Source organism: Mesocricetus auratus, unplaced genomic scaffold (genome assembly GCF_017639785.1).
Source record: "Mesocricetus auratus isolate SY011 unplaced genomic scaffold, BCM_Maur_2.0 Super-Scaffold_100676, whole genome shotgun sequence".
Classification (NCBI taxonomy): Eukaryota; Metazoa; Chordata; class Mammalia; order Rodentia; family Cricetidae; genus Mesocricetus; species Mesocricetus auratus.
The window spans coordinates 61,820,698-61,848,612 of NW_024429266.1; the positions used below are offsets into that span (position 1 = coordinate 61,820,698).

The 27,915-nt window shown below is 44.6% G+C and overlaps 1 protein-coding gene and 1 long non-coding RNA gene across 11 annotated transcripts in view; one reads left to right on the forward strand and one right to left on the reverse strand.

Moving 5' to 3' along the window:
- The window catches only part of Mgat5 (alpha-1,6-mannosylglycoprotein 6-beta-N-acetylglucosaminyltransferase), a 282,174-nt gene that overhangs the window by 245,420 nt on the left and 8,839 nt on the right, over positions 1-27,915 (reverse strand). For 3 of the 10 annotated variants that reach the window (XM_040738102.1, XM_040738101.1, XM_013120395.3), the window contains exon 2: positions 24,826-24,916. The exons of 6 other annotated variants lie outside the window; for them this stretch is intronic. The gene's annotated coding sequence lies outside the window, so the exon portion shown is untranslated. Of the gene's footprint in view, positions 1-24,825; positions 24,921-27,915 lie in introns of all 10 variants that reach the window. One more of the 10 variants, XM_013120394.3, reaches the window with a different exon arrangement.
- LOC121136799 lies at positions 14,949-17,300 on the forward strand. Its single transcript, XR_005873939.1, has 2 exons — positions 14,949-15,560; positions 17,159-17,300. It is a non-coding gene; the product is annotated as an uncharacterized LOC121136799 (long non-coding RNA).

The window sequence follows — 27,915 nt, forward strand, 5'->3', positions numbered from 1 at the left end:
GATTGTAGGTTCTGCCAAACTGACAATTAAAAATAACCATCACGCCACCCTAAGCGGACAAGAAAGCTTAGCAATGCCGCATGTTAGGAACTGAGAGTTCAAATCTCAACTCTTCAAATCTTGGCTATGGGATTTGGATGGGGGGTGGGGAGGGAGGATTATTCAACCACTCAGCTGCTGAGCAGACCTAAGTTAGTTACTGACAGCAACATGTTCGAAGAAATGAGACACTTTCTGGCTACCTTAGCTATGACATCAGTAGACAACATTATCTGGCGGTATTATCACAGTGTATGATACAGACTGGTGATGATGGAATTGTGAGGTCACATGGGGCATTTTACTACAGCTTTGTCTGTAAAAGGAAAGTCAGCCTCGGCAAATTAGAAAGCCCTGGGAGAGCAGCACGTACCCTTAACGGCTGAGCCATCTCTCCAAGCCCAGAATTCCACCAATGACTGAACCCAAACCCCATGCATGCTGCTCAAGCACTCTGCCCTGAGCTATCCCCAGCTGTACCCAAGTTTTTAAGGGGAACATCCTAGCCTTTCCAGTAACCATCTCGTCAATCTCTAAATATTCATACTACACAAATTTTACACTTAACACCTGAGAACTCCTTCCTGCATGGTACACAGCTATTATAGGCTACATGAGTGGGATTTTTTTTTTAAATCTAGACTCAAACAGAACCCCCAGCAATTAAATGAGGAAATATCGAATTTCCTGTAGTTCCAGTTCCAAGGGATCTGACACCTTCTGGCCTCCCAGTCATGACGCTCATGTGCCCCACCCCCTCATCCAGACACACAAGCACATACACAAATAATAATCATTTCTAAAATCTTTTTTCAAAGTTGGGTACAATTTTCTGTTAGGACAATTGTCTTAGGACTTTCTGCTGAACGATGATTAGGTTATCAGCTGAAGGGGAGGCTGTGCCTAAGGATCATTTGCATCTGGAAGTCGAAGGCCAGCCTGGGCATTATAGAGAAGAGTCTGTTGCGGAAAAAAAAAAGTATGAAGTATGCAAGACAAATGAGGCGGCAGGAATATGAGCTGGATTGCTCCTCTCAGTCCTGTTCCGGCTTCAGTTCAGTTCAATCGTATTTAGCAATGGCTACTTATATGAGAGCTAACGTTATATTTAAGTTTTAATTACTATGCCTAAGAGATCTATGAAACAAAAACGTCTCTAACCCTTGCCCAAGGACAGATTCTTCCTGAAAGCCTGAGGCTGTTGGTTGCTTATGGAAGACCACAAGCCACACGTTTTCACTCCGCTAAACAAGTTTGTTCCACCCAACTGCTCACGTGATCACATGTAGGTTAGAGGTGCACAGACAGGAAGGACATCAGGATTCTTACTGGCCTGGATGGATGGAGGCAGGAGGTGGGAAGGCAGGAAATACATCTGGACATATGCTTGCCCCTGACCAGACCTGATGGGAAATACAGTAGCCTTATGGGTTTGCCTTTATAAACCTCTGCACAATATGACTCATGGCCATTTTCTGGGAACCCCAGAATAAACCTGGCCAGAGTCCATCATCCTGGCCAGTATTTAAGTAAGGACTGTTAAGTTTGGCTCCAAAATTGTGGCAGTGGTCTTATTCCGAACTGGTCAGTTTAACACTAAATTTATCAGCTACACACAGAGGACTCGGGCTTCATACTTCTTCATTTAATTGTTGAGTGTTCTTTTTAATCTCTCTCCTTTCTTCTTCCCTCACCCTCTGCCTGTGTGCATGCCCTGTGTGTATCTGTGTGTATGCACGGTGCATGTGAGGGCACTCATGCCTATACATGTGCCACATGTCTCCATGGCACATGTGGAGATACGAGACTTTCCCTGAAAGATGCATGGCTATTACAGACTATTTCAGTGTTGTGTTTTGATTTACGATTAAAGCCATTCTAACAACAACAAAAGCCCAGAGAGTCACACAAGAGAATAAAAACAGAGATTTGAGATGAATGTTTGTCAATCTCTGTTATCATTTGAGGGAATTTAGAATCGCTATGGAAACACATCTCTGGGTGTGTCTATGAGGGTATTTCCAAACAGCTTTAACTGAGGAGGGAAGGCCCACCCTGTAGCCCATCCTATCTCATGGGCTGGGGTCTTAAGCTGAATAAAAAAGAGAAAGCAAGCTGAACACCAGCTTTTAGCTTCTCTGCTTCCTGAGTGTGGACGCCATGGGGGACCAGCTGTCTTGCATTCCTGCGGCCATGTCTTTCCCACCATGATGAACCTTACATCTGAACTGTGAGTCAAAAAAAGAACCCTTAGGTTGCTTCCGTCAGATCCACTGTCACAGCAAACTGATAAACTATGACAAAGCCAGGAAAGGCACATCTAACCACATCATACCTATTTTTCTTTCCAGACAAGGTTTCACATAGCCCAGGCTGGCCTCAAACTCACATGACCTTGAGTTCCTGAGCCTCTTGTCTCCACCTCCTCCTGAAGGCTGGAATGACAGACATGCAACACTACATAAACCCAGCTTACATGCTCCTGGGACTACAATACAGGTCTGGTAAATGCTAGGCCAGCACTCTGCCAACTGAGCTACATCCACAGCCCTCAAGAGGCTGTGTGCTCCCAGACCCTAGGGCCCCAGGCTTAGGCCTGCTCTCAGAGAGCCAGGGAACCGGAGAGGCCAGGAGCCCAGAAAAAGGAATCCCTGACTCAGATCCTGCCTACAGGCAGGACTGGGAGGGCCAGAGACTGTTAAGTGAGTTACCGGGTAACAGTGTACCCAGCAGAAAAAAACGCATTCTCTAGACCATAGCCAGATTACACAAACTAGAAAATTACCTCACTTCCTTCCTGTTACTCCCAGACACAGCCCAGCCCCCCAAAGCAGGGGCCCAGCAGCCCAGGCAATGAGTTGAGCAAGGAAATGGCTGGGTACAATGTCCCCCCAGCAGGCTAAACCAAATGACCTACATAGCCATTCCCTCCAGAGACAGCTAAGGGGGCTTGCTGAGACCCAAGGTGAGATAGTCTTTTAGCTGCAAAGGGGTAGAATCCCACTGAGGGCTCTAAATGCCCGGCGAGTGCCCTGCCTCCAAGCTCCTCTTCCCTCCACTTCCGCCACCGGCAGCTGGCCTCTTCTCCTCCTTGTCCAAGCATGTCTGGATATCCCAAAGGTCTTGGTTAAATGCATTGAGTCTAAGGACCCTGAATTTCACCAGAATTATCCAGAGATGCTACTCGGCACAACAGAACAGCAGCAGCCCGCATTGCTAATAGCTCTGGAGCATGAAAGATGCTTCTAAAGTTCCAGCAAATTTACCAGAATCCCCTTCAGGAGCCATAGTCATTAAGCTATTTGCACAGGAAGGAACTGAAGCAAGACATCAAAAGAACTACACAAGTCTCTGTAAACCCCAGTGATTGCTGGCTGCAACATGCATAACCCCCCAGCCTCTCTGCCATTTGTCTTTGTGCTCACTATTCTGGTACTAGGAACCTCCCAGAAACCCACAAACTGTCCTCAAGTGCTGGGGTAGCTAGGCAGGACCAGCTGCATCCAGATTTTCCTCCTAGGTGATTCTAGCTCCTGTCAAATTGACAATATTAACCATTACCCATGGGATGGGACAGGAGGAGACAAGAAGGAAGAGGGTATCAGTGTGAGTCTTTCCTCTTTGGACCTCAACTCCCACAGCATAAGGTCTTTTCCTCCCCAGGAGCATAAGCCCCTAACACACCACTCGGGAAAGGCCTTAAGAAATACAGCCAGCTGCTGCAAGCAAACAGTCCTCTGGTGGCCCTTAAGATGTTGAGTGAGTGGCTTAATCACCCAGCAGGGTCTAGCAGGCAATACAGAAAACCCAGAGGAGACAGCCAGCAGTGAATGGAAAACATTATCATTTAAAAAAGGATTAATAACAAGTCTGTCTAGGCTGGAGAGACTGCTCAGTAGTCAAGAGCACTCACAGCTCTGCAGAAGACCTAGTTTGGGTCTCAGCATCCACTGCAGGAAGCTCACAATCACTTCTAACTCCAGTTCCAGGGGATTTGTGCCCTCTTCTGGCCTCCCTAGGCATCTGCTTGCATAAGGTACATATAAACTGATGCAAATATACTCATATACACATAATTTTTAAAACTGGATGGATGGATGGATGGATGGATGGACGGATGGTGGATGGATGGATGGACAGATGGATGATGGATAATGGATGGATAGATGGATGGGTGGATGGGTGGATGGGTGGATGGATGGATGGATGGATGGATGGATGGATGGATGGATGGATGGATGGATGAGGGTCAGATGTAGCCAGTCAGGATAGAAGGAAATACCACCTCAGGCCTCTTCAGGAAAACCACCCAGGTCCATGGGGTGGAGATGGGATAATTTTTTTAAGAAGGTAACATCTCCTACCATGGAACTCCAGGAACCCCTCTCCAGAGAATTTATTCTCTGCATATCTGACATGCTAATAAGCCCAGTCTGTCTAAAGTGCACAATCAAAATAGCCAAGAAACAAGTCCAGAAGGAGCTTTGTAACAGACTTAGCCATGTAGGACAGAAAAGAAATACATAGAAAAAGATAAAATTGTCCTTCTGATCTCAGCACTCAGGAACTGATCCAGGAATCTTCATTCCAGGTAGCCAGGGCTACATAGCAAGATTCTTTCAATGTTTAAACTCCTTTTTCCCCCATTTATTTTAGAGAGAGAGAGAGTGTGTGTGTGTGTGTAAATGTATATGTGTGTACATGTGTGCTGATGTATGTGTGTATATGTGTATTATACATAAATGTATATGTCTGTATGTATGTGTGTATATGTATGTGTGTAGGCATATGCGGGTATATGTATGTGTGTATGTGTGCATATGTATGAGTGTCTATGTGTGTAGGTATGCATTTATGTGTGTGTATATGTGTGTATGTGTATATATGTCTGTATGTGCATATGTGTATATGTATATGTATATGTGTACGTGTGTGTGTGTGTGTGTGTGTGTGTGTGTGTGGTTTGAATAGGGATGGCCTCTCAGACTCATGTGTTTGAATGCTTGGCCATAGGGAGTGGCACTATTAGGTGTGACCTTATTGGAGTAGGTGTGGCCTTGTTGGAGGAAGTGTGTCACTATGGAGGCAGACTTTGAAATCTCATAAAAGTTCAAGTCACTCCCAGTGGACAGTTTATTTCTTGTTGCCTGCAGGTGGAGATATAGAACTTTCAGCTGCCTCTCAAGCATCATATTTGCCTGCATACTGGCTTGCTTCCCACCCACCATGGCAATAATGGACTAAATCCCTGAAACTATAAGCCAGTCCCAATTAAGTATTTTCCTTTATAAGAGTCGCCATGGTCAGGGTATCTTTTCACAGAATAGAAACTCTAACTAAAACAGTGTGTTGGTATACATATGTGTGTGTATGTAGAGTGTGGTATGTGTATATGTGTATATATGTGTGTATATGTATGTTATGTTGTGTGTGGGGATCAGATAATTGGCAGAAGTCAGTTCTGCAGGCCCTCAAACCCAGGTCCTCAGGCTTGTTGGCATCTGAGCCATCTCACTGAGCCATCTCACCAGCCACTGAACTGAAAAGTCTCAAGAGGAATCATGTTACAGGGGAACATGATACAGTGCTCCTCAAACTCCTTAAACCCTTGGTTGTATCCTGGATCTAGAATCACGCTGGAGATAAGCCACTGGACACATCTACGGTGGAGTTTCTAGACTAGAGAAGACACACCCTACCTGAGAGACAGCATCCATGTGCATACCATGTGACGGCCACCTCATGCTCCTGCAGCACGCCTTCCCACCACAGTGGGCTGTAGACCTGAACCGAGAGAGGAAGGAAAGCCTTCGATGGCTTCTGAAGGTGTGCTGCCACAGCAATAAAAAGCAACACTCTCTCCTTGGGAGTCATACACTCAAGCTTCTAGACCACCCAGCTCTCCCCTCTCCACTCCAGAAGTTCTATTTCCTATCTTTGCCCTGGGCTTGAGGGCTTTCCCACTGTAACAACAGTGTTAGGCAAAGTGCCTGGGGCATTCCCTCATTCTGGCAGTGCCCTGTAACTATTTCTGCTATTAGTCTCTGCTCCAAGTGTCCCAGGTAAAATGCATTACCTGCAGGAGCTCAGACACCAACTTGCATTATCACAGTTGTGATAAAAACACATTCACATGGGCCTATAAGCTCAAGGGGACATTCCTAAGAGTTTCCTCAAGTGCTGTAAACACTAGGCAGACAAGAGCTGAGACATGGATACAGTATCTGTGTAGCCTTGAACTCACTCCAGAGCCACGGGAGGGTGACAATCATCCCCAGGTGGCAAGCGGCTGCTCTCCTTCAGCTGTGTAGGGAACCATTTTCCCACTTAGCTTTCATTTTTCCCACCTGTTCACTAATAGAACACCACCACCCCCAGCACCACCACTCAAAGACCAATCCAAGCTCTTTTACAGTCTTCCAAGAAAGGTAATGGAAATAAATAGTCACCTGGGCCAGTGAGATGACACATGCCACCAAGCCTTATAACATAAGTTGGATCCCCAGGACCCATGTGGTGAAAGGAAAAACAACCCCCAAAAGCTGTCTTCTGATCTCCCCACACATGCACCATGGCATACGGCACGCGTGCCCATATACACATACATGCATACCACCTGCCCTACACACACAGCAAATAAAACAGCCTTGTGTACACTGAATAATTATCCTTAAGGAAGTATTTTTTATTACCTTCTGACACATAAGGAAATAAATTCAACCCCAGGTATCACATCCTAGATCAACCTGATCCCAAGGATCAGTACATTCAGTACCATTCCACAGGACCATTCTGTTCTGGTTTTGTTTTGCTGTTTGGCTGGCCTCCACTTCAGCAAGTACTGGGATTATAGTTCTCCACCTTGTTTGTGGGGCCCTTGGGATTGAACTCAGGGCCACCTGTACACCAGACAAGCACTTTACCAACTAAGCTACATCCCCAACCTCCACAGTAGCACTCATAAAAAGAAAGGAGGAGCCAGGCAGTGGTGGTGCATGCCTTTAAACTCAGGACTCAGGAGGTAGAAGCAGATGAATGTGAGTTCGAGGCCAGTCTGGTCTAGAGAGTGAGTTCTAGAACAGCTAGGGCTGTTACAAAGAGAAACCATCTTGAAAACAAAAAACAAAACCAAAAAGAAAGAAGGACCAAAAGTCTGAAAGTTATTCTTGAACTGAGTCTAGAACTAAAGCCCAGCACTCAGGAAGTGGAGGCAGAGGAATCAGAAGTTCAAGGTTTTTGTCAGCTACATAGTATGTATACCCTGCATCAACAATGATAAATTTAAAATATCTTAAAGATATAATTGGCAATATAGCAATATGTGTGCCTATTTATTAACACACCAAGTTATAGTATCAAAGCATGCCTGTTACCCACCAACTGAACTTGGTAATGATGAGGACAAAGATTCTTTTTGAGATTTTGAAAACAAAATGTAACATGATTTCTATTCACTGAAGGACAGTCAAGGTGCTTCCAAACCACTGGGCTCTCTGTATACATGGGAGCCACACCCACAGATCTAACCAACAATATTTCCTGGATAGAAAAACAGCCAGAAAAAAAAATTGCCTTAGGAACTGGGGGTGTAGCTTAGTCAGTTGAGTGTGTAACAAGCAGTGGGCTCCACCTTCAGCACTGTATAAACCAAATATGGGAGCCCAGAGGTGGAGACAGGAGGATCAGACGCTCAAGGTCATGTCTGGCTACATGGCAAACTCAAGGCCGGTTTGGGCTATGAAAAAGCCCTGTCATGGAGGGGATAAAAAAATGTTTTACTTTAGTCTTGAATATACATAGAACTTTCTTTTTCCTGTCATGTCCCCTAAACAGTATTGTATCAAAATTAATTTGTGTTAAGTATTAGAAATAATAGTAATGCAACTTCAAGCATAGGAGGGTATATGTAGCTTCCTAAAGTACTAGAGTAGCCCAGATTTTAGTATCCACGTCAATCCCAGGACCAGTTCCCATGCAAACTGAAGGCATGTGCACTCCACTTGGCCTTTATGGCCCTCAGTGGCTATGAAAAGGGAGTTTTTCTCAATTCAAATTTACTTTCAGAGTTTGAAGGATAAGGGTTGAGCGGAGGACGGGTTACATGACTTATTTATCTACTATAGATTTCACCAATAGGTTCAAGACCTCAGACAGAAGAGAAGAAGAAAAAACAATAACAACAGAAAAAAAAACAGTACCAATTACTTCAGCCCCATCAGATATTAATTTCCAACAGGCTATTACTTCTTTTAAAAAAGTTACTCTGTCTGTGAAGTTTCTTCAAGACATGAAAAATGTACATTTCCTGAAAGCCACACTGCAGATTTTAATTGCAGCAAATATTTTTTTCAGTGGCTCTTCATGTGAAAAGATCCCTGCTTCTTTCACTGGAAAAAAACTCAACCGTTTTATCTCCTCGTAAGTATTCATCATAAGTGTGCCAATATCGTACAGCTTTTGAAAGGGGGGCTTTTTAACCTTTCTAAGGGTTTAATCAATAGGTACTTTTCACAGAAGACTGCACTTCCTGCAGAGAATATGAATTCCTTTTGCTCTTTACTCTAATTTAAAATAGCAATGTGCTTTATATTGCAGTTATTATATATCAGGCACAGCATTAGGCTCATGTTTTTCAATCACTCTGATATTCACATCCATTATCCCATCTTAGTAGCAAAGATATTAAATAATGAAGAATTTCCAAGAAGCTTATGTTATAAAACTGTTCTCTTGGACAAAGAGAGAAACAAGGAGAGAAGGAGGAGAGGAGAAAGGGAGGGAGGAAGAGAGAGGAAAGGAAGGGAGAGAGAAGTTGGAAGGAAGAAGGAAGGAAGGAAGGACAGACGGACGGACGGACAGGCGGACACAGATTATATTGACATCGGTATTGAAATTTCAATTATAAACTAAGATACTCACTTTATCATTCATTCATTAATTTAGTCATTCATTTATTTATGTATGTATTTATTTATTTGTGTGTTCAATATACCATGAGCTGACCTTACGTTGCACGTCTTCCTACCTCCTTCTAGAGTACAGGCCTATGCCACCATGTCCACTGCCCACTGCCACCACAGGCCCACACATTTGAGCGCTGAGTCCCCGGCTGACGATGAACTGTTTGGAAGGACTAAGAGTTGTGGCCTTGTTGGAGGAGGTGTCACTGGCAGCGTGCCCACACCAGGCCCAGTGGCTCTCTCTACCGCTTGCCTGTGGGTCAGAATGAGAAGCTCTCAGCTACAACTCGCTCCAGCACTCCAGTGACATGCCTGTCTGTTTCCTGCCATGATGATAACGGCCTATCTGAAACATGTCCCTTCCCTAGCCCATTACCTGAACCCCACTGCCAGCCTAAGAGGTACTATTTTGTTTCTGGCGCCCTATAAGATCAGTTCCTCTTTAAACTGTGGACTGCGATGGGGAAGGCACATACACTAATGGGTTGTTTCATCAACCAGACACCAGGATGTGACTAACATCTGAAACCGTCCTTAAAGCATGAAGACTGGGTGAAGAAACTCAGAAGACAGAAGCGGCTAACGAACAACAAAGACACCTTCACAGCCTGTGAAATGTGCGCAGGAGGGAATGGGTCCGAAAGGAACATGTGAGATGACAAGGGAAGGGATAAGGGGAAAGTCGCTGAGTCTCCTGGTTGGAGGGAACTTACTTTCATGGGCTTTGTTCAGACCTTTGATCCCCCCACCCCCACCCCCCCTGCCCCACACAGCCTCTTCAGACTTTCACTGCTCTGATTTTAACATGAAGCTGGAACTCAGAGGCTAAGCAACTTGTTCAGCAGCACAGGGTGACACCAGAGTCAGAACTGGTCCCCATGTACCCCTCAGAGACTGAGAATTACTTCCAGTTCAAACTTCAAAACTCAGCAAGACCACACCCCAGGTTCCTAATTTGGGGTGTGTGTGTGATACTCTCTTGGAGGGTGGGAAAAATTGATGCACACATAAAAAGAGCCAGGGGGGGAGAAAAGGAGGGAAGGTACAGGAAAAGAAAGGAAGGGGAGGGAAAGATGGAGAAAGGAAGAAGGAAAAAGAAATAGGGAAGGGAGGATCAGGAAGGGGGAAGGGAAGAAGAAGAGAGGATGGGAAGAGGGAGAAGGAGGGAAAGATGACAAGGAGGGGGTGGAGGGAGGAAGAGGGAAATAAAGGAAAGAAGGGAGAGCGGGAGGAAGAAACGGAAGAAGAATGGGAAAGGAGGAGGAAGAAAAGGAGAAAACCAGCGTAATGTTAAAGGATAGATCCCAAAACTATTGACACTACGCTGAGTGTGTAGGCTTCAAGAGGAGGAAGTACCAGCAAAGGCTGAGAATGACTGAAAACCCTGGTCTAGAAGCTGTAGGTGGAGCACAGCAGGAGAGTCCATCCCCAGCATGGCAGAAGTCAGGAAGGAAGGAAGATGATCTTCACAGGATAAGTTGGGAAAGAGCCAGGAGCCAGGATAACATCACGCCCTCTCTAGAAGAGCCCCCTAAGTTGTCAACCAGGAGACAGTACAGAGAAACGTGGTATCTGTTTAAAAAAGCTACCAGACCAGGTCTCCCAGTGACTCAGTGACATAAAGGGCTTGTCCACTCTTCCGATCCCATGGCCCTCTGGACTATTTGAGTCAGGCATCCAGCCAGCCAGAAATAAGCACAGGCTCCCATTAGTGGATATTGATTTATTTTTTAAAAATGTACTACTGTCAACTTATGCAGTTAAATCTTAAGACATTAATTTTAGGGTGGGAATAAATGGAAACTTACATATTCTCTTCCCATACTCCAATGGTTATTATGAACACCAAATTTTAGAACCCACTGTCCTTGAACTTGCAATATCGAAGTTTCTTGGAGTCCAATGGCTTTGACCTTCACTGTACCTGAGCCAGATGGCTGACACGCCTTCTCTTGGTTCACTGTCCTGGCCTCCATTCCCAGGACTGGTGGGCTGCTCTCCATCCCTAGAGTTCCGAAATCACCACTTTCCAATTTCCTGTGGTCCTTGGCCTCCATTCCATCAGCTCACTGAGCCATCTCTTCCCAAAGCCTTCCACTCCACTCCATCAGGCCTTACCACTATGGTCAACCACAAAGTCCCACTTTTTATCAGCAATTTGCAACCCTATGTCAGTCTACCTTCTCTTCTTCTGCAGTTAGACACTTCAGCAGTACCAGAGGGGTGGGGGATGAGGGAATAAATGAACACATGGTAGTCATAGAAACACCAGTTACCAGGTTACTTCATGCCCTGGTCTTCAGTGGGCCTTCCAGCTTAATAACAACTTGGGGTGTTTTGGGGTTTTTTTGTCCTCAGCTACTTCCATTTGCCATCATCCTCAGCCAAAGTTTTGGAACTTCATCCGAAGATTCAACCCTTCTTTCATCCACCATAACATTTGCTGAGAAGTACTCGTGCATATGCACCCGGAGTGCAGAGTCTCACCAAACTGTCATGCCAGCAGACAAGAAAACATCCACTCAGGGTTGGCACATGATCAGAAGAAAGCCACTTAGATAAGAGGAACCAAGCAAGGAAAGAGATAACTCATTTTGCTCCTGTCTACTCATGCCTCCTTCGAGTGTTTAATTGAAATAAAACCCCTTTAAAAGTGTACATTTCAGGGCTGAGCACAGCTCAGTGTCAGAGCACTTGCCTAGCAAGCCCAAGATCCTGCTTCATTCAATCCTCAGCATCACAAGAGAAGATTATGCATCAGTGGTATATAATATGTTCACCACATTGTGAAACCACCACCTCTGTTTAGTTCAGAGACATAACTACCACCCTGCAATAGTTAAGCTTTACTAACAGCTGGTTAGACTCAGAATTACCAGACAAACAAAATTCTGACTGTCTCTGTGAGGTGTTTTGTCTGGGGCCTATAGAAGTGGCTCCTTTCCACATTGACTTAAGATCAGAGAGCTCAATCCTATCTGTGCTCTTAAAGGGTTAAAGGTCTAAGGTGTGGCTACTGAAGGGTATTTGGTCTAGGGTGTAGACACTGGATGTCTTAGATAAGAAGAAGTTTGATCTAGTTATTAGATGTTTCGAGAATTAAGGAAGTAACTATGTCTTTTTGTTCCTTGCATCCTGGTAAAGAATTCTTTTGCCCTTTTCCCCCTTTTGGTTGGGGTATATAAGAATTTCGAGCAATAAAGTTAAGGAGGATCTCAGTATTCACAGGATGCCCTCCTGGCACTATCTTCTATTGCTAGCCTGTTTCTTTCCTCAATTCCTACTCCCCCTCTCAGGTACAGACAGAACAGAATAGGTCAGCAGGACCTGACATATGTCCCTCAATGTGGGGCACTGATAGTGTTTCCAGAAAGGTTTAAATAGAAAGGGAAGATCATTCTGAATGTGAACAGAATCATCATACAGGCTGGGGTCTAGGGCTGAATTAAAGGGGAAAGTGAGCCGGGCACCTGTGTTCATCTCCTTCCTGTCTGCAGATGCACTAGAACCAGCTGCCTGATGCTCCTACAGCCATGACTTGCCCCATGATGGAGTATACCCTCAAAATTCAAGTTATTTGGCCATCACAACAGGAAGTTTAATTAACACACACCCCAAAAGAAACCTCGGGCCCATTAAAAAGTCCCTTTTATCTACTCTCCCTGCCCCAGGGAACCAGGAATCTGCTTCCGGTCTCTGTGGATTAACATTTTTGGGTGTTTCCTGCTAATGAAGTCAAATGTCCTTCCTGCCATCTTACTCCATGCTCGCTCACTCTCTCTCTCATTTTCTCTCTCCCTCTGGGCTTGCTCTAACCTTAGGAAAAACTGATTTTCTAGAAAAAGGAGATGCATATTTCCTTTGATTCTTCCTCCTTATGCCAAGAACACCTTCCTTCCCTTCTCAGTCTCTAATTCTACAGACAGACCTCCTGTATAACCCAGGTGTACCACCCCTGGGTATTTCCTCAAAAGACTCCAAGCCATCACACCACAGGGACCCCTGCACATCAGTGCTTACTGCAACGCCATGCACAATGCCTAACTTATGGAACCAACCTAGGAGTCAACAGAAGCCTGGCTATAAAAAAAAAATGTGTTTTGTACACACCATGGAACTCTAACCCATAAAGAAGAGCAAAGTTTACAGGAAATTGGATGCACCTGACATAATATTAAACAAGTCTCAAAAAGAAACCAAATCTAGTATGCTTTCTCTCATACAGGCTCCTGAGTTTTATGCAGGCCCCAAACCATGCATGTATATAGGACATGAAAATAAAAACAAAACTGAACAAAAACAAAGCAGTAAAGCTGTTTTTATCTCAAAGGCATCATCTCTCCTGTGCTCCTAGTCACATGATGTGGGTGGAGGCAAACAACCAGTGAGTTGGCCTCTCTATACCGCCCTGCTGGGAGCAGGGATCAGAATAGCACTTCCATGAAGAGCAAGCAAGGATCGGAGGTTCCTAACATGCTCATGAATGCCGGGCGTGCTGTAAGGACCCAAAACTGCTATCGCACTGGCATATTCCCTAAAACCCTCAGGGTGCTTGCTTGGGCAGCCCCAGCCCCGCCCCCAGAACCTCTTTCCAGCCCTGTCGGTAAGTATAAGAAGTTTTTTCAAAGCGCCAACACGTCCTTAATAAAACCTTTCCGAGGGCACCACAAGTCCTTAGAGCTCCAGCTGTGATCTGACATTGGAGGCCACCTGGGACCATGGGTGCTGATAAGCACACTCCAGAATGACCATGCATACACAAGAGTCCATCTCCCACCCCATTACAGGTCCTCAAGACTGCTACTGCAACAGCCTTCGTCAAATCGTATTCCTGCCCTGGCCCCTTTTTAGCCCTACCAGACAGCTATCAGAAATCCAAATCTGGGCTCAGGTCGGGGAGAGTGCTTACCTAGCACACAGAGTTCTGGGTTCGATCCCCAGCACCAAATGAATACAGGCATGGTGATTCACTTCTGTCATCCCAGCCCTTGGGAAGTGGAGTGGGAGAACCCAGCCTCCAAGGTCATCCTCAGCTCTATGTAGAGACCACATGGTGAGTTCAAGGCCACCTGAGTGACATAAGACCCAGGTCATGTTTGTTTCCTTTTATTTTTGCTGGCACTGGGGAGTAAGCCTAGGGCTTTACATGTGTTAGCCAAGTACTTTACCACTGAGATACATCCCTGGCCCAAGACCCAGTTTAAATAAATGAAGTTAAGTAAGAAAGATGGCGCCTGAAGAGCAACGCTGGAGATCGCCCTCTGGTGTCCACACACACTTACACACACACACCTGAATTCATGGGTCACACACACACACACACACACACACACACACACACACACACACACACACACACTCTGAAGGGACCAGGCACCTGCTTTAGCAGCCATGACTCAACATGAGCTTGCCTGACCTTGCCCCTCCTCCCAAGTCACTAGGAGGTCAGATGTCAGATACCCTTCTCTTTGGCAAGGAACCAATCAGTGCTTTCTGGCTCTGGGTATACTCTATGGTACAGTGAGGTGCAGAGCATAGCAACCACCCTGGGAGGGCCCACAGGCCATAACAACCAGTTGACCAATCAATAAAGGATAGGTTGCCCAAGCCCGGAAGCACACCAATCCTGAGATTCTTGCATACCCCTAGACCGTCCCCTTGCTCTACCCAATATATCCTCCCCTTGTGGTTTCTCAGGGTCCTTCTCCGAGCATTCCCACACTCCCATGAGCAGATGAAGGGCCCGAGCTAATGGGTTAGCTTGTTAAACAACAATAAAAGGCTCTTTGCTTTTGAATCAAAATGGGTCTCTTGGTGATTTGGGGGTTTCAGAATTTGAGCACAACAACACACACACACACAACACACACACACACACACACACACACACACACACACAGCATATTGCAGCCCCAGAGAGCCTAACAATGCAACCATGGAGACAGAAAGAACACTGACCACCACCTACCTCCCACAACTGCACGGGCTCCTAGAATTGAAGTTCGGCTCCCCTGTTTGCTTCCTACCTTTATGCCCAGGCCTGGCACAAAAGCCCCTCTGTAAGTGTTTAGTGATCCCCTAGGCTGGTTCCTTGGTTGGCATCCAAGACTCTCAAAGCAGGAAGTCACACTGGTAACATGCGGCCCAACTCACCCACAGCAGCAGAAGAGACCGAGGCTCACGGGACCTCAGTGGCCGGGAAACACAGCAGCCCTGGGTCACCTGATGTCTCACTTAGGTCTTAAAGGCAGCGCTGGGTTACCCATGACCACACAGCTGTTCTGTGGCTTCCCAGTGTTCCCTGGTCACAGCTACTGTGAGCCACCCAGCCAGCCCCTTCTTTTCATTTCAACCTCCACCCCACCCCTTGCTTTTTCTCCGGCTTCTGGTTGGTGGCTCCCATATTTTCAGAGACAATTGATCCTTCACAAAGAGGACCAGAGTTGGCTATACTCTGCCTGGAACCAGGCTCACGGAGCAAGGGTGATCCTGGAGCTCCCCCCACCCCAACCCCAGCCTGCTCAGGGTCATTCACAGGACAGAAGTTCTTCATGACCACAAGTTAGTATTCTGTGTACTTTGGGGTTCTAAGTGTGCTAAGGCTCAAGGGGTGGGACCCCCAGGAATCTGGGCATGGAAGGCCAAGCCATAGCCCTCAATTCAAGTCACAGGCCAAAGGTCCAATCAGCTCCACGATCGTCCCTGTCCATTGGCTTGCTCTAAGTTCCCAGTGGGGCCATTTTTGTTTCCTTTTTGTCCCCAGCTCTGCAAGTTCAATTACAGATGTCAATCCAGTGGGAAGTTTTATTAGACCACTGTTCTGAAATCTTTGCCTCCATGTATCAACATGACCCTGGGGAACAACTCCATCATTGGTGCCGTGGAATACTCTGGTGTTTGTTTTCCTTTTCATCTTACTTTTCAAGGTGCCACCCCAGACTTGGGGACAGTCTCATTCATTCAAACCAGGCTGTGACGTGAATTCACCACCACTGGTGCTGGGAGGACGGTTTGGTGGATAAATCACTTGCTCCCCTAACGCCCCTGCCAGCGTAAGGACCTACGTTTAAAACCCCGGCACCTACATAAAGCCAGGTGGTGTGAGTTTGCAGTCCCAGCTCCCGGGACAAAAGTGGAAGGCAGAGGACAGGAGAATCCCTGGGAGCTCCCGAAAGTGTCCTTGCTTCCAGGAGCGCACTTGCCTTCACACACATGAACACATTATTTAAAAAAAGAATTACCACTCTAATTACAGAAGTGCAGCTTCTCACTAAGGGACCTTAGATACTGCACCTGAAACAGTAATGGGGAGACTGAGGCGAGCAGTCAGTCAGTAAATCTTGCCACACAAGCACAAAAACCTGAGTTGGATCCTTATAACCCACATGAAAAGAAGCCAGTGTTGATGGCATATGCTTGTAATCCCAGCACCAGGGAACTGCACACAGAAGGATCCCTCAGGCTCAGTGATCAGGCTAGCCTCCTGGGTGAGCACCAGGCTCAGTGAGTGAACTTGTCTCAAAAGTACAAACTGGATGGTGTCTGAGGAGTAGCAACCAAGGTTGGACTCTGGACCTCACAGGTACACACACCTGCACAATACCCGCACCCACATATACAAATGAAAGTGCACACGCACGCTCACACACACACACACACATACAATCAGGCTCAGTGTGACTTGTAAGCACACACATGAATCTGTCAATCAACAGTTCAGTAAAAAAATTACCTTAGTCCTCAGCAACAAAGTCAGGTACACATGCTAAACACACGCGTTTTCTTTATGTCTTTTAAGAAGTGGTAAAAAAATAATGAAAAATGTGACCACTCCTTGCATAAGGGAGGGGGCTTAATAATCAATGAGAATTTTGTTGGTTACTAAATCCACAGAAAAATGAAGGGGAAATGTGACTGTTCAATTCCAATCTTTAGCATCATTTTTTTTTGTGATAATTGAAAACCTGGAGCTGGGGCTGTAGCTCAGTGGGTAGGGTGCTTGCTTAGACTCAGTCTCCAGCATAAACCAGGAATAGTGGTGCAAGACTGTATAACCACAGCACTCGGGAGGAGAGGCAGGAGGATCAGCAGTCATCCTAGGCTACACAGTGGGTAGAGGTGCCTGTTGTCAAGCTTAGTAACCTGAGTATTATTACCAGGAACCAGCACCACCTCCATACTCTAAATTGCAACTCGGACGCTACAAGGAAAAGATGCTCTCAGCACAACGGCTTCACATCTGAACATCGAAGAACATGGAGTAAACTCGCCTGTGGCAAAGTCATGGCAAAGAGAAGTTTCTAGATGCCCACACTCCTAGAAACCCATTTACAGTGAAAACCCAGTACCTCAAAGGCTGGACTTGACCAGTGGCAAGCTGGCAAATGGGAGGTAACATTTGGCCTTCCCTCCTAAGTCTGTGGTAAAAAGAAAAGCATTGTTTTCTGCAGTTATTGTGAACTATATGTCTTGGGTATTTATTTTTTAATTCTTTGACATTTCATACACATATATAATACATTTTCATCTCCTTCAATGAAGTATTTCATAAAGGGGTATGTGTGTGTTCCTGTATGTATACATGTAAATATGTGTGTGTGTTCCTGTATGTATACATGTAAATATGTGTGTGTGTGTGCTCCTGTATGTATACATGTGAATATGTGTGTGCTTCTGAATGTGTACATGAGAATATGGGTGTATGTGCTCCTGTATGTATACATGTGAATATGTGTGTGTGTGTGCTCCTGTATGTATACATGTGAATATGTGTGTGCTTCTGAATGTGTACATGAGAATATGGGTGTATGTGCTCCTGTATGTATACATGTGAATATGTGAATATGGGTGTATGTGCTCCTGTATGTATACATGTAAATATGTGAATGTGTGTGTGTGTGCTCCTGTATGTATACATGTGAATATGTGTGTGTGTGTGCTCCTGTATGTATACATGTGAATATGTATGTGTGTGTGCTCCTGTATGTATACATGTGAATATGTGTGTGCTTCTGAATGTGTACATGTGAATATGTGTGTGTGTTTCTGTATGTATACATGTGAATATATGTGTGTGTGTGTGCTCCTGTATGTATACATGTGAATATGTGTGTGCTTCTGAATGTGTACATGTGAATATGTGAATGTGTGTGTTTCTGTATGTATACATGTGAATATGTGTGTGCTTCTGAATGTGTACATGTGAATATGTGAATGTGTGTGTTTCTGTATGTATACATGTGAATATGTGTGTGCTTCTGAATGTGTACATGTGAATATGTGTGTGTGTTTCTGTATGTATACATGTGAATATGTGAATGTGTGTGTGTGCTCCTGTATGTATACATGCGAATATGTGTGTGCTTCTGAATGTGTACATGTGAATATGTGAATGTGTGTGTTTCTGTATGTATACATGTGAATATGTGTGTGCTTCTGAATGTGTACATGTGAATATGTGAATGTGTGTGTTTCTGTATGTATACATGTGAATATGTGTGTGCTTCTGAATGTGTACATGTGAATATGTGAATGTGTGTGTTTCTGTATGTATACATGTGAATATGTGTGTGCTTCTGAATGTGTACATGTGAATATGTGAATGTGTGTGTGCTCCTGTATGTATACATGTGAATATGTGAATGTGTGTGTGTGCTCCTGTATGTATACATGTGAATATGTGAATGTGTGTGTGTGCTCCTGTATGTATACATGTGAATATGTGTGTGCTTCTGAATGTGTACATGTGAATATGTGTGTGTGTGTGCTCCTGTATGTATACATGTGAATATGTGAATGTGTGTGTGCTCCTGTATGTATACATGTGAATATGTGAATGTGTGTGTGTGCTCCTGTATGTATACATGTGAATATGTGAATGTGTGTGTGCTCCTGTATGTATACATGTGAATATGTGAATGTGTGTGTGCTCCTGTATGTATACATGTGAATATGTGTGTGTGTGCTCCTGTATGTATACATGTGAATATGTGTGTGCTTCTGAATGTGTACATGTGAATATGTGAATGTGTGTGTGCTCCTGTATGTATACATGTGAATATGTGTGTGCTTCTGAATGTGTACATGTGAATATGTGTGTGTGTGTTTCTGTATGTATACATGTGAATATATGTGTGTGTGTGTGCTCCTGTATGTGTACATGTGAATATGTGTGTGTGTGCTCCTGTATGTATACATGTGAATATGTGTGTGTGTGCTCCTGTATGTATACATGTGAATATGTGAATGTGTGTGTGTGCTCCTGTGTGTATACATGTGAATATGTGTGTGCTTCTGAATGTGTACATGTGAATATGTGAATGTGTGTGTGCTCCTGTATGTATACATGTGAATATGTGAATGTGTGTGTGTGCTCCTGTATGTATACATGTGAATATGTGAATGTGTGTGTGTTTCTGTATGTATACATGTGAATATGTGAATGTGTGTGTGTGCTCCTGTATGTATACATGTGAATATGTGAATGTGTGTGTGTTTCTGTATGTATACATGTGAATATGTGTGTGTGTGCTCCTGTATGTATACATGTGAATATGTGTGTGCTTCTGAATGTGTACATGTGAATATGTGAATGTGTGTGTGCTCCTGTATGTATACATGTGAATATGTGAATGTGTGTGTGTGCTCCTGTATGTATACATGTGAATATGTGAATGTGTGTGTGTTTCTGTATGTATACATGTGAATATGTGAATGTGTGTGTGTGCTCCTGTATGTATACATGTGAATATGTGAATGTGTGTGTGTGTGCTCCTGTATGTATACATGTGAATATGTGTGTGTGTTTCTGTATGTATACATGTGAATATGTGAATGTGTGTGTGTGCTCCTGTATGTATACATGTGAATATGTGAATGTGTGTGTGTGCTCCTGTATGTATACATGTGAATATGTGAATATGTGTGTGTGTGCTCCTGTATGTATACATGTGAATATGTGAATATGTGTGTGTGTGTGCTCCTGTATGTATACATGTGAATATGTGTGTGCTTCTGAATGTGTACATGTGAATATGTGTGTGTGTTTCTGTATGTATACATGTGAATATGTGAATGTGTGTGTGTGCTCCTGTATGTATACATGCGAATATGTGTGTGCTTCTGAATGTGTACATGTGAATATGTGAATGTGTGTGTTTCTGTATGTATACATGTGAATATGTGTGTGCTTCTGAATGTGTACATGTGAATATGTGAATGTGTGTGTGCTCCTGTATGTATACATGTGAATATGTGAATGTGTGTGTGTGCTCCTGTATGTATACATGTGAATATGTGTGTGCTTCTGAATGTGTACATGTGAATATGTGTGTGTGTTTCTGTATGTATACATGTGAATATGTGAATGTGTGTGTGTGCTCCTGTATGTATACATGCGAATATGTGAATGTGTGTGTGCTCCTGTATGTATACATGTGAATATGTGAATGTGTGTGTGTTTCTGTATGTATACATGTGAATATGTGAATGTGTGTGTGTGCTCCTGTATGTATACATGTGAATATGTGTGTGCTTCTGAATGTGTACATGTGAATATGTGTGTGTTCCTGTATGTATACATGCGAATATGTGTGTGCTTCTGAATGTGTACATGTGAATATGTGAATGTGTGTTCCTGTATGTATACATGTGAATATATGTGTGTGTGTGCTCCTATATGTATACACATGAATATATATGTGTGTGCATGTGTGCTCCTGTATGTTTTCATTTTAAATTCATCACATACATTATGCAAGTTGTTTGAGGCTGGGTGGAGAAACATTCTGGCAAATTTCCTCCTTGTAAGATCGAGTCGATACGTTCAGCCATGGATTCAGCTCAATTCCTTGAGCTGGTCAAAAAGCAAACCAGCAAGTGCAGCTGAGCTCACACCCACTCCCCACCCTTGCCTGACAACTCCCTAGAGTTGAGAGGGCAAGTCGCAATGACAGGAAACAATGGGCTGGGCAGTGTCCACACCCCTACAATTCTCTTTGACTTCTACTAGAGGCCCCTGATAGACTCTAACAGTAAATAGACCTTTAACAGAGGCCCCCCTTTTTTGGCTCAATGTCCTTGAATTCTCTATGCAGCTATGTAACTGTGGATGACACAGAACTCCTGATCATACCACCTCCACCTCCCAAATGCTGAGATTATAGGTGTGTGCCAGTGTTCTAGTGGCTTTAGCTATCAGTGTGACACTGCCTAGACTCGTTTTGGGAAGGGGAGCTCAAATGAAGGACTGCCAAGATCAGACTGATCTGTGGGCATGTCTGTGGGGGACCCTCATGATTGGTAGCTCACTGTGGGTGGCATCATTCCCTAGGCAGGTGATCCTAGGCTGTACAGGAAACCCAGCCAAGCATGAGCCTCAGCTAGCCAACAAGCAAGGCTCCCCCGTGACTTCTCTTTCAGTTTCTTGCTTGAATCCCTGCCCTGGCTCCTCTCAATGATGAATGCTGGCTTTTAAGACAAAATAAACTCTTTCTCCCCTAGTTGCTTTTGGTCCTGTGTGTGCCTCAGCAACAGAAGGAAAGCAGAACAACCAGCATTGCCCAGTCTATGTCGTGCTGGGGATCAATCCCAGAACAACCAGCATTGCCCAGTCTATGTCGTGCTGGGGATCAATCCCAGAACAACCAGCATTGCCCAGTCTATGTCGTGCTGGGGATCAATCCCAGAACAACCAGCATTGCCCAGTCTATGTCGTGCTGGGATCAATCCCAGAACAACCAGCATTGCCCAGTCTATGTCGTGCTGGGGATCAATCCCAGAACAACCAGCATTGCCCAGTCTATGTCGTGCTGGGGATCAATCCCAGAGCTTCGCACATGTTAGGCATACACTCTAACAACTGAGTTACATCCCCAGCCCCCACAGAGGGATCTTCCAGTGGAAAAAGGTTGAAATCTATAGGATTCAAGAGGAAACCAACTACACTCAGTGACTAAAATATTTTGTCTTTTTTTTTTTTTTCTTCCTCTTCTTCTTTAGTATTTGGGATCAAATCCAGAGCCTCACACATGCCAGGAAAGCACTCTACCAATGAGCTGTATTCCCCAGTTAAAATATGCTTTTAATTGTGATAAAGAGGCGCACATGTTTGTTTATTAACACGTTAAGTCACACTGTCTAGCAGCAGGCCCAGCAGGACTATCAGCACAGAGTAAAGATGAGTCTCGATAAGCTAAGACAGCTCCTTACTTACTCAAAATATTGGCTATCTGCCGCTGACAAGGTTACAAGTAGCACTTACACTACTGCAGTCTGCAGGCCAGTGAACAGAGAAGGAAGGAGTTAGGGTTGGGGCGGTGGCTCAGTTGGCAAAGCGTTTGCCTAGCAAGCACAAACAAAGCCTGGGGTTTCGATACCTGAGCCTGGACACCAAACATGGCAGGGAACGCCGAGATAATAACGGCATTCCCAAGGTGGAGGGAGAAGATCAGAAGTTAAGGTCACCTTCAGCTATATAGGGAGGAAGGCCTGGGCTACAAGAGCCCTGTCTCAAAGAACAAAATCAAAAGTGAAGGAACTGCTAAACTCTAGTCTGAGGTTAGTGAGCTGAGCGTGAAGGTACAACATGGTCTTCCCGAGGCCTTGCAGAATGATCAGAAGCAAGTCACACTCACTTACAGGACCACCTGAGTCCTGGGTCTGCTTGCCTTACCACTGTCCCAAGGGTCCACGTGCTAGATAGAAGCTTGGTTCCCAGCCAGTGGTGGGGAGGTGATGGAATCTTTAAGACAGGGCTATCTGAAGACAGAGTCACGGAGGCTTCATCTTCAGGACGGATTAATGCTATGTCTCAGGAGTAGGTCGGATCTCATGGGGCTGGGTTAGTTCCCACAGAATGGGTAAGTATCAATCAGCCTTTCTTATCTGGAGTTTTTTGTTTTGGTTTGTTTTGGATTTTTTGATAAGGGCATAAATAGCCCAGGCTGGCCATGAACTTGGTATGTAGACTTACCAATGCTCAAGAAAGGGACAAGAGAAATAGCTCTGCAGGTAAAAGTGGGAGCTCAGTAACCACAGTTCAATCCTTGGGGCCCACATGATGAGCCAGGTGTGGTGGTCCACATCTGTAATCCCAGCACACCCACAGTGAGATAGCAGGCAGCGACAGGAGAATCATCCAGAAGCTTGCAGGCTAGCTATCCTGGAGCAAGCCGCATGGCAGAAACAGAAGACTCAAGAGTGAGACTGTCTGAGCTCTACACATGTGCCATAGCATGTGTGTACTCATACGTGCACATGTGTGTGCATGCACACACACACACACACACACACACACTCACAAAAATATTTAAGCAATGAAAATACTCAGGCAAACTTCCTCTGATGTCCCTGTTCCCTCAGCCATTTGGGCTACCATCCAAGCTCATTTATTTTGCCTCCAATCTCACCAATAAGTAACCAGGTCAGTGGCCATGCATCACCTAGCATTTCAAACTCTAAAGAAATGTCTTGGCCAGATGGGTCTGAAGTCCTTTCTGCCTCAGCTCCTGCCCATCCATCCCATGAGCCATGGGACATAAATGATAGAATCATCTTGGAAAATATAGCGCTACAGGAATGTGTCCTCTAGGGGCCCAGTTAGGTCTGAAAGGGGGATTCTGTTTTGCTTAAAAAGAAAAAAAAAAACATTTTAACTGCAAAAGTTCTTGATTAATGTCTCTAAATGGTACTGTGCTCTGCAACAACACCACCCTCTTAGAAATGGGCCAACGTAGTTGGCAAGAGAGGTGCTTTTAAGAAAAGTCAGGATATACAGTTTCTCTAACTCTTCCTCTAATGGACTCCATTATCTCTCTCTCTCTCTCTCTCTCACACACACACACACACACACACACACACACACACACACACACACACAGAGCTTGGTTGGAACCTAATGAATAAATAACCAGCACTTGAACAGAATTTGTGTCCATTTTAATTCCAATTTGTTTCCACTATAAAGCCTCATTTAAATTAAAAGAGGGAGGCATGATGGCAGTTATATAATGAAACACTTTTGGAAATGTTTGAGAGTTCCTTAGCAGGAACTCCTAACAGACACAGGAGGAAGTGGATAAAGTTAACTGTTGGGACTAAGTATGATGAAATGAAGCAGCCTGGAGAAAGACGGGTTCTCATGCCTGCCCAATTTGGACACTGCTTTTTGCCGAAAGGGGTTGGGAGAAGGCAAGTTCCCTTGAGCAGTGTCATGTCCCAAGAACTTCGTGTTATGAAATCATCTCTGCGAAAGTCAGAAATGTTTCTCTTCCAAGGCCTGAAAGCAAACACTTCAGGCCTTGCAGACCAGTTCAGCTCCTTCAGCCTGCTCACCGCCTCTATGGCTGTGTAAAAGCAGACAGACAGAAGAGGAGAGGCCATGGTGCGAGCAACCTTTAGTGACACCAAAAAAGCTGTATTAACAACAACAACGACAGTTCATTAACAAAATGGGCAGCACATGAACAAATGAGAACATCTATGTTCCAATAAAATTTTAACAAAACGGGTAATACATGAACCAACGGGCTAGCCGTTTTCCAGGAAACATTATTAACGAAATGAGCAGCACATCAACAAATGTATATAGCCATTTTCCAATAAAATTTTTTAACAGGGCTGGAGTGAAGGCTCAGCAGTTAAGAGGTGAATACTGCTTTTCTACATGCTCTGGATTTGACTCCCAATCCGATGGCTAACAACTGCCTGTAACTCCAGTTAGAGGGGGTCCAGCACTTTCTTCTGGCCTCTGAGACACCTGCATGCACACACATACAGACACACACATACACACATATGTAGAAATAAACAAATCTTAAAAAAATACCTTATTAGCCGTTCAGTGATGGCACGTGTCCAGACCAGCCTTGTCTACAGAGCAAGCTCCAGGATAGACTCCAAAACTACACAGAGAAACCCTGCCTCAAAAAACAAAAACAAAAAAAACTTTATTAACTAAATGGGCAGCTGGTCACAGTAGGCTGGTCCGTGACTAGATTGTGTTTTCAGACAATAAAACTGAACCTGGCAGACCGTGCCAAGCTGATCATTGGTGGTAGAGACAAGTAACATTCATAAAACCTGCACTTACTGGCACCAATGTGATTGACGGCTATGCATTACTTAATGTAGACTTAAGTGAAAAGCTACAATATCAGCAGGTTATAATGAGTATGAGGATGGTAAATAAGCGTTTCTTAGGGAAACTGTTCAGCATTTCACTGTCTTGTTTTTGTTCAATGGAGGGAATGGAGGCAGATAGAATGAAAAGTTCTTGGACATACACTATGACTATAAAAGATATTATTAATTAAGGGGTTGGGGGTGGCTATGGAAGCAGCTCAGTTGGTAGATCACTTGCCTCACATGTGTAAAAGCATAGGGCCCTCTCCAGCACCTCAAAAACTGAGCATAGTGGCACATACCCATAATCCCAGCCCTGGGGAGACAGGGACAGGATGACACACAGTCTAAGGTCATCCCCTGGCAACAAACCTAGTTAGAGGTCAGCCTAGGCTCTGTGAGATTCTGTCTCAACAAATAAGTATGGGCTGGCAAGATGGCTCAGCGGGTAAAAGTCCTTGCCATCCAAGGCTGATAATCTAAATCCATTCCCTGGAGTCCTTAGACATGGTAGCAAGTATCTATAATCCCAGCACTCCTACAGAGAGATGGAAATCTGCTGGAAACTCTTGGACCAGCTATCCTGGAGTATTCAGCACAGACAGAAACAAAAGCAACTTTGCCTGAACATAACAGGGGAAAACTGACTTCCCTAAAATTCTCTGACCTCCACATGTACCCTGTAGCACTCTCAAAACCCCCCCACACACACACCACACACTCACTACATATTGGTACACACACATACACACACTAATAATAATTAAAAGACGGAAGAGATGGCTCAGCAGAGGAACCACACTGCACAGCTCATAAGCACCTCCAACTCTAGCTCCAAGAGATCTGACACCCTCTTCTGGACATGGTGGCACAGACCCACACATGGACACACAATTAAAAATAAAAATAGGTACTTAAAAATTAATATAAAAATGAAAACGGGGAAGGACATATACAATGGGACATTGTTGGAGCTAAAGTACAATCAGAATAGAATATAAATTAGTTAGAAGTAATACACAATGATCTTCACAGGACACAGGAATCAGTCTCTCTGCCGTTTAAGTATTAGTATGATCTGGCCATCAACTGCTCTGGTCTTTCTCCCTGGAATTCAGTGACTGAAGATGCCACATGGTATTTACAAGTCTGTACAGATCAGCAGGGAGGTTCTCGTAGCCCAGGCCACACTGAACTGATCAAGGTAATACTTAGGTGATCATGAGTAACGGGAGGGTCAGAAGACAGCTGGCTGGTCTGGAAGGAATCAGGAGACATAGCCTGGTTCACTCCACTGGGCTAGCCTGGGCATGTTTCTCACTGTTGCACCACAGCTCCAAGACAGCAAACTGAGTTACAAAGTAACCAGAAACACACAGGTGCTGTTAAAAAGTTGCTTATACACTGAGTTCAACTACATCCTGCTGACCACAGCAAGCCACACAGCAGTTACCCTGCAAAGAACGGAAGACACAAGGAGGCCATTAACCTGGAGTCATTAGTACAATCCAATTACTACAGCAATATTTATTGTCTACCACTACTTTGGCAAAGGAGAAGCTATTTTACTTAATCTCAAGTTTTCCATGGCAAGTTCTCATTTTGTTTTTTGCATGACCGCTTGTAAGGAAGAAAACACAACATGATTAAAAACACAGGCTTAACTGGGAGGTGGTGGTGCATGAGGGAGGCAGAGACAGGTGGAACTCTGTGAGTTTGAGGCCAGCCTAGTCCCAAAGGGAGTTCCAGGACAGCCAGAGCTGTTACACAAAGAAACATTGTCTTGAAAAACAAAAATAAAACAAACAAAACAGAACACAGGCTTTTGTGCCCAGGCTCTGCCACTTGTGACTAGGTGACCTCAGACACACTTCTGCAGAGCCTCTGTTTTCTCACTGTAATGACACTGCTCTCAGCCATTACATAACTAGGAACATGTGCAAGTTTTTTCTTGGCACCGTCTCTGGCCTTAGCAGAACTCAAGTCTTATTTAGATAGTAACGTGTGTTGTTAAAGAGGGTGTGTGTCTGTTTCAAAAGACAGGGAAGGACCAGTGAATGACACACAAGACAAAGGCGCTGATAAACTGAGTTCTAGCCCCTAGACCTACAAATTAAAAAGCCTAGAGGTAGTGATGTGTGTCTAGAATCCCAGCACTCATAGGTAAGGATGGGAGGCCCAGAGAGCAGAATCACTGGGACATTCATAAGCCATCTGGCCTGGAATCCACAATCGGGCTGAAACAATGAGAGAGCCCTGGATCAGCAAGGTAGAATGAGAGAAGAGACTCTCAAAAGTTGTCCTCTGACCTCCACATGCATGTATGCCATGGCACACACCCACACTCACACTCATCATACACACAATGAAATATATATATTATATAATATACAATAAATATCTAAGATATGTGTACAAGTGTGTGCATACGTACATATATACATGAACAAGGAAACCGGTTTCTTGTGACAGTAAAATGAAGAACAGTTCTCTTCCAGGGTTTTGAGAACCCTGGTGAGGGTAAAAGAGGCTCTGAGGATGTTCAGTTTCTCAGCCCCGGACCCTGTGCTGTGTGTGCCACCTCACAGAGCGAAGCAGATATGAGGATGATCATGTGGTCTGAATCCAGGGGCCGGGGAAGCAGAGGACCATTCCTTGCTCTGTTGAGCAAACAAGCAAAGCAGCAGAAGGAAGAACTCAATTCTAGTACCTGGTGCTGGAGGTCAAGGCTCAGGCCTCTGGATGCAGGCAGCCTCTGGGAGCTACAAGTAGTGAGGATGTAAATTCTGTGCTA